At 36.3% G+C, this 7,560-nt stretch overlaps 1 long non-coding RNA gene across 1 annotated transcript; it reads left to right on the top strand.

Moving 5' to 3' along the window:
* The first annotated feature begins 952 nt into the window (after window positions 1-952).
* LOC104213169 (uncharacterized) lies at window positions 953-3,698 on the top strand. The gene is made up of 3 exons (XR_707560.2): window positions 953-1,143; window positions 2,287-2,418; window positions 3,404-3,698. It is a non-coding gene; the product is annotated as an uncharacterized lncRNA (long non-coding RNA).
* The last annotated feature ends 3,862 nt before the right edge of the window (window positions 3,699-7,560 follow it).

A 7,560-nucleotide genomic window follows, 5' to 3' on the forward strand; every position in this document is an offset into this window, starting at 1 on the left:
TTTATGTGCCTTACGTACTCGGTACATTATTTGTACTGACGTGCTTTTGTTGGGGACACTGCGTTCATGCTGCAGGTATAGACAATCAGTTTGACGAGCCCTCATAGTATACAAGGTTAGCATTCAGCGAAGGATCAGTAAGACTCCATCTCATTCGAAGTGCAGTCGAGTCTATGAGTCATCGTGTCAGAATTTTGTTACAGACTTATGGGTAGGTCGGTACCCTGTCCCATTTGATGTCAAATACTGTTAGAGGTTTTGTAGATAGAGGTTTATTTTGTACAGTATGTTAGAAGCCTTGACGGTCCATATGTATTCATGTTTTAAGAAAGATGGTACATTGATATAATGTTTTTCCACTTATAGTTATACATTACAAGTTGTGGCCATATTGGCCCAGTTACCAATGATAGTACGATAAGAAAGATATGTTACGTTGGTACTCGGTTGAGTAAGCCACCTGGTGCCCTTCGTGACCCTTCGATTTGGGTCGTGACATATTCCGGGTATAATCAAATTAGGATGAACTCAGAAGATCAAGAGAAAACCTCTTTCATCACAAACTTTGGCACATATTGCTATAATGTGATGCCTTTTGCACTTAAAAATGCCAGAGCCACTTATAAGAGGCTCGTTAATAAGATATTTAAAAAGCAGATAGGTAAGATGATGGAATTCTATATTTATAACATGTTAGTTAAGTCTCTTAATGCAAAAGATCATCTGGAGCATCTCCAAGAGATATTTGACATTATAAGAAACACTACAAGAAAATGACTTATTAGCGACCAACTTTTAGAGTTAAAATTCCGTCCCTAAAAGTACGCCTATTGCGTCGAGATTTTCTTCTGGTCCCTAATCCTCATTTTTGGTTTCTAAACTAACGAAGGGTGCAACACCAGGTCGCTGAAAGGACAAAGATCTGGTCCTATTAAACCTCCCCCAAGTCCCTTCGATACATCCATAAAAAATTAGACCAGCCCTCCCCCCTCCTCCTCCCCTTCTAATTTTCCCCAAACTGAAACCCTAACAAATCGCTATTCCATATTTTTCTCCAGGAATTTCTCACGACGTGTCTACGGTCTATCTGAAGTGACTGAAGACTCACAAACCGGCGATAACAAGATTTGTCTATATGAACAGGTTTGTCTTATCTTTCTTTCTTTCTCTTATTTCTAGGTTTAAAACCGAAAACTTTCTTATTGAGTATGACGATCTTCGGTGCCGATTCTACTGAATACTGATGATGGATAGGGTTTCGTTCAAATCTGGGGCTTGGTGGGCAAGGAGGGTGAGGAATAAAAATATCTCCCCTTACTTGTTATGTTCGTGAGATTAAAAAAATGTAGGTAACAAAGGTGTTTCTCTTCTGAAATGTCATTTTGAATGCAAGTGTGTGAACATTTGTATTCTAAGTGTTGTGAGAAAAAATATTAAATGTTGATAGAATTATCTCTTATATAGTAAAAAAGATCTTAGTCTTTATGAACACAAAGGTAAAAGGAATAAAAACCTTTAGCCAAAATTATCTAATTTCTTTTGATGTTTCCAAAGCAATAAACTAGTTCATGTGCAATTTTTTCCACCGAAATTTCCCAAATTTTACTTTAAGCTGCAAAGCATGAGACAACATAGCAGAGGAAGTAAGAGAAACCAAAAATCACTACATATGAACTACCACATTGATATAAAAAAGCCCATTAATATTCTAGGAACTTGTTTAGAGGACTAAGGCAATATGGGATTGGGTTGTGACTATGGCTTTTATTATAAGGTGAATTGGTTCAACTCCTTATCAAAAAGGGTGAATTGATAGAATTTTGTTGACCCATTAAGTGTTCTTATTCAGTTATTCATTGTAAATATTTATATCTTTTTCTTTAGAACTGTGTAAGCACTATAGTGATGATAATGCTGATTGAATGGGGTAATTCTAATGTTGTATATAAAACAGTTATCTGATAGCTTATATATACTATTCACTTCTTAAAAGTTGAACCACTGCTAAGCAAGTAAAAAGGGCTTTAACTACCTATGGTGTGTTGTGTTAGGAAAGAAAAGTACTCCCTGCTAACCTATAGATAGGTAATCTTGAGGTGTTTACTTGGTTCAACGTTAAATTGGTATTGATGTACACATTTGAAGATTCGTGTATTTCCTTAATGTATGTTTTCTTTAAGCAATGTAGTTAGCTTAGCAGATCTTGTAGCTAGAGCTTCCTAAATAATCGATAGAAACAAGAAATTTAGAAAACCTAAATAGTTGATGACTGTGGTCTTTTGATAGAAATGAGGCAGCTTATCCTAAGCATCTTTTCTGCAAGCTCAAGCTTAGGTGCAGGTGTATCATGTGAGAGTTTCACAATTGAGGTGAATGTGAAGGATTTCGTATTTGAACCCAGAGACAACAGATAGATCTGTAAGCTTCAACTTTTTTTTTTGTTTCAAATGTTTTATGTTCCCAGGTTCTAATGTTGCTCTATGAGCACCAAAATCCTTCAGTCCGGTGAGAGTTCAATAATATTTAGCATGTTTTGATTTCATAATTTCGTTGATCTTTTTCAAATAAATGCAGTTTTTAAGGAACATCTTCTGTTGGAGTTCTTAGGTTAAGAATGATGTTAGAAATATACAACAATTATTGTATTTGAATAGAGACATATGTGGGAAATGATTGGTGGACTTTTGAGAAAGGCAATAACATTGATGGTTTCAGTTTCATCCTATCTAATGTCCTTTATCTTGAGCTATCATTTATGCAATTTGATTGATATCTAGCTTTCAGATGTTGAAAAGGATGTAGTTAGAGTATATATGAAATTTTGTTGCTTTGAAGGAGAGGGAAATATGCATTATGCGAGTGGAAAAATTGTTATTTGTCATGACTTGAATGATATTAAAGTTTGTGAACAAGCTTTATACCTCAATTATATTAATGAATAGTTGGAAAGTGAAGTCCTTGAGTTGTGCTAGAAAAGAAACATGTTTGTCTATTTGAGCTACTATGCAATTGTGTACAATAACTTGATTTTCATGTACATGATTCTCTATATGTAAAGAAATTACTTCCTTTAATGTTAGAACATGCTTCGTTGAAAGATAGTAAACTATGTGGTTAATTCTCTGGAGAAATGGACAATTTTGACATTGGTGATACTTGTATGGTATTATGATGTCCTAAAGATGCTCTAGTTGGAGTTCTGATCCAAATATTCTCTTTTCATGCTTATAGGAATTAGCTGAACTATTAGAACTCACTGCTACCTTATTTCATTTTAGTATATACAGCAGAGTATCCCATCCAAATGCACAATTACTGAAAATGTTTTGTGTATAGTAAAAATTGTTTTATTTGGATTTATTTTCTGGTTGTATAGGCTAATATGTGGTGTTAATATGTGCAGGCACAAGATAAAGGTCCAAATATATCCAAACAGCAAGACGTTGAACACAAAAAACGAAAGCTTGCTACCCTAATGGAGATATGAAAAATACCTACAGCAATAATTTACTTCGAATAACAAAGTCCACATCAAGATGCTACACCAGCAAGAATTTTGAAATTTATTAGTCAGAATATTTAGATGGTTGTAGTATGTAAAATGTAAATGCTAAGAAACATGTAGGAGGTAAGGTATATGTCCCCCTCCTTGTATTGGACATGTTATTGAAATCTGTATCAAGGTCTTAGTGATTTAACTTTGATGTGTGTGTGTGTGTGTGTATATATATATATATATATATATATATATATATATATATATATATATATAAGCTTGATGTTGTTGATAATTATGTTGTATTGATCTGATTATCTTTGTTACAAATTGTATAATATTATGGTGATAAATTGTATATGAGAGGCTCTGCAATCAGGTTTTTGGTCCTTAAAAACTTTATAGGACCAGTAGAAGCTGGTCGCTAAAAATATATAAGCACCATAGGGATCTTTGTCTAGGACCAGAAATGTGGTCTATAAAAGTATTTTTAGGACCAGAAGTGTGCTGGTCGTAAAAACTCTTTAAGGACCAGCTACTCAACTCGTCGTTATTGACTTTTAGCGGCGGAGTCTATAGCGACCAGTGGCGGCGACCAGAATTAAAATATTAGGGACCAATTTTGTCGTCCATAAAGACAATTTTTCCTGTAGTGAAAGTACAACATGAGGCTCAACCCATAGAAGTGTGCTTTTTTGGGTTGGCTCCGATAAATTCTTGGGGTTTCTGGTCTCAAAAAAAGGGATTGAAGTAAACCCCGAAAAAATTAAAGCCATTGAGGATATCCTAGACCCGCTAACAAGTGTGAATGAACTACCAAGGTTGACCAGTAGGTTGGAAGCTCTGAGCTGTCACGATCCAAAATCCAACTAGTCGTGATGGCACCTAACCTCACCCGCTAGGCAAGCCAAGTTACAAATATACGATTCAAATAACATTTAACTGACTCTAATACACTCCCCAAGGACTGGTTGTACAAATCATGAGCTTCTAAGATAAGAATTTACAAAGCTAGTGTGAAATAAAAATTCTTTATCTGTTTGAAATATACATGAACAGATTAAATATTCTAAAGCTACCATGAACAAGAGGCAGCTGAGTCTGGATCGCTGGTACACCTTCAATGCTAGCTTCCTCCATGCACAGCAACGACGACAACCGCGATCTACACGCAATGTGCAGAAGTGTAATATGAGTACAACCGACCACATGTACTCAATAAGTTACAAACCTAACCTTAGTTTGAAAGTAGTGACGAGCTTATACCAAGGTCATAATCCACACCAAAAACCAATAACACCTCATAACAATATAATTTAAAGCAGTACAAGTAATAACTCAATAATAAAATGTTCAGCTCGTTTACATTTCTAGAAAGATAATCATTTTCTTTTCAAGTATAATAGTAAAACTCAATTCCTTTCACTGAAATCACTAAAATATGAGTAAGTCTGAAAACTGTGAATTTTTCCCAAACTTTCTTCAACAATAAAAAAATTTATTTTCGAATGGCATGAGGAAAGTGCATCTCTATGCCTACATGTCAATGAGTATGTGAAGTCATGAATGACGCAATATCGTACAATATGAGAAAAACGCATCTATATGCCTGTGTGTCAAGTGTGCATGTCAATGCGATGAAACTCAGAGATAAAACCATATGCATACTCTCAGAGTATCATTTTACTCAATCCTCCCAGTTACTCAGTCCTCACAGTCACTCAGTCCTCACAGTCACTCAATCTTGACAATCACTCGGTACTCGCACTCAGTAGGTATCTGCGCTCACTAGGGGTGTGTACAGCCTCTGGAGGGGATCCTTCAGCCCAAGCGCTATAACAAGCCAATCATGTCATAAATCAATGAAATATGGTGCGGCGTGCAACCCGATCCCATATATATCCTCACAATCAGGCTCTCGGCTTCACTCAGTCATCAATCTCTCCAGTCTCTCGGGCTCACAATGCCATGAAACTAGCTCGAACATAATGATGTGATGTATCAATAAATAAAAATAGAGACTGAGATATGATATGAAATGAATGAATATGACTGAGTATGAAATTACAATTTAAACAAATAATTCAACAACAACGTGACCTCTGGGTCTTTATATTATCGGCATATAGCCTCAACATGACTTTTAGCACGATTGACAGCTCAATTACTTTAACACATAATGAAAATACAGATATCAACAAAATAGGACCACTATACAGTGCCATGGAAACAACAGAGTCACAATTCACAGGGTGCACGCCCACATGCCCGTCACCTAGCATGTGCGTCACCTCAATACCAATAACATAACACGTAATTCGAGGTTTCATACACTCAACACTAAGTTTAGAAGAGTTACTTATCTCAAATAAGTCGAATCCAATGTCGAGCAAGCTAAACAATGCTCCAAAAATTTCATTCTGTGCGTATCGACTTCTGAACAACTCGAATCCCGATGAATTTCTTGAAAATTCCATGAAAAATTGCCAAAAATCGAGCTCTCTAGGTCCAAAAATAAAATAATACCATAACCCTCAGTTAAATAGAGCTTCTCTGAACTCCCAATGCGCTGACACCGGAATTTTGGCCGCTGGGGCAAAATTTTTCTGCTGTCCACGGTTCTGAGCCTCTTCCCTCTAGGCTTCAGAATTTTGACCATAATTTTCTCTATAGATGTTGAAATATGTATTATAATATGTTTCTGGTAACTAGATTCAAAGAGCTACAACTTTCGTTTTTGAATCATCTTAAATTTCATTGTGGATCAAAAGATATAGGCTTCCGAAGTCGGACCAACGACCTGCAGATTCTTCAAAACTGCGGTCGCGGATAGAATTCCGCTGACAGCAAAATTTCTGGCACTGTAGCGGAATGTTGGCTGCTAGGGAGAAGTTTTTCCGCGGTCTGCGCTTCTCCCATGGTTCGGAATGACTTTCGAGGGCCGAAATGTCCGAACTCGCTCAAAACTCAGTCGAGGCCCCCGAGACGTCAACCAAATGTACCATCAAGTTATAAAACACCATACAAACTAAGTTGAATCTACGAATCACTCATAACAACACCAAACATCGAATAAATTCTCAAATTCAATCCTAAGAACTCCAAACTCATAAATTCCACAAATGACTCCGAAACCAATCAAACCTCGTCCGAATGTTCTCAAATTTTGCACACAAGTCATAAATGACATAATGGAGCTATTCCAATTTCTTGAATCGGATTTTGATCCCAATATCAAAAAGTCAACCCCTCGGTCAAACTTCCAAACTTAAATTTTTGAGCACGCTCCTAAGTCCAAAATCACCATACGGAGCTATTGGAATCATCAAAAATCCATTCCGGGGTGTTTACACATATTTCATCTTCCTGTCAATTTATTCAACTTAAGCTTTAAATTTTAATTTCATTCTTCCAATTGATTTCAAAATACCTAAAAACCAAATCCGACAATCCACACATGTCATAATACATCATAGGAATATATTTAAGACTTAAAATAGTTGAAAGGAGTGTAAGTGTCCGAAACAACCGGTTGGATCGTTACATTCTCCCCCACTTAAACATACATTCGTCCTCGAACGTGCTAAGAGTTATTTCTAAGCCTTTAAATCACTGATCCACCTCACCACGAACATACCTGGGGTGATCCCTCGTCACCCTATTCCGTATAGGCCTGAAGGCACCACTTAATAGAAATTATTAATTTAGCATTAGCCCATGAACCTTGGAATCCAATTCCCAACATACAAATTTCTTTTCAAGACCCGAATTTTCACTTATACTTACTGCATGTGCGTTAACAAGTGGTATTAAACCTTAGCCATAACTCCAGATGCAATCATATATTATACCACATAACCCGCATACTCGCAATAGTTTCTAATCAATGTAGCTGCTTAAACAAACCCGACAGTGGTATTAAACCCCATATTAACAACATCTCATTAAAAGCCTTCGTACACTGCCCAACAAAAGAAACACACGGAATTACCTAACCACCAAACAGATCAACAACTCATGGAGTTCTTTTGTTTCAATCAGAACCATAATTATTTTTTAGGTTG

This window comes from Nicotiana sylvestris, chromosome 7 (genome assembly GCF_000393655.2).
Source record: "Nicotiana sylvestris chromosome 7, ASM39365v2, whole genome shotgun sequence".
Classification (NCBI taxonomy): Eukaryota; Viridiplantae; Streptophyta; class Magnoliopsida; order Solanales; family Solanaceae; genus Nicotiana; species Nicotiana sylvestris.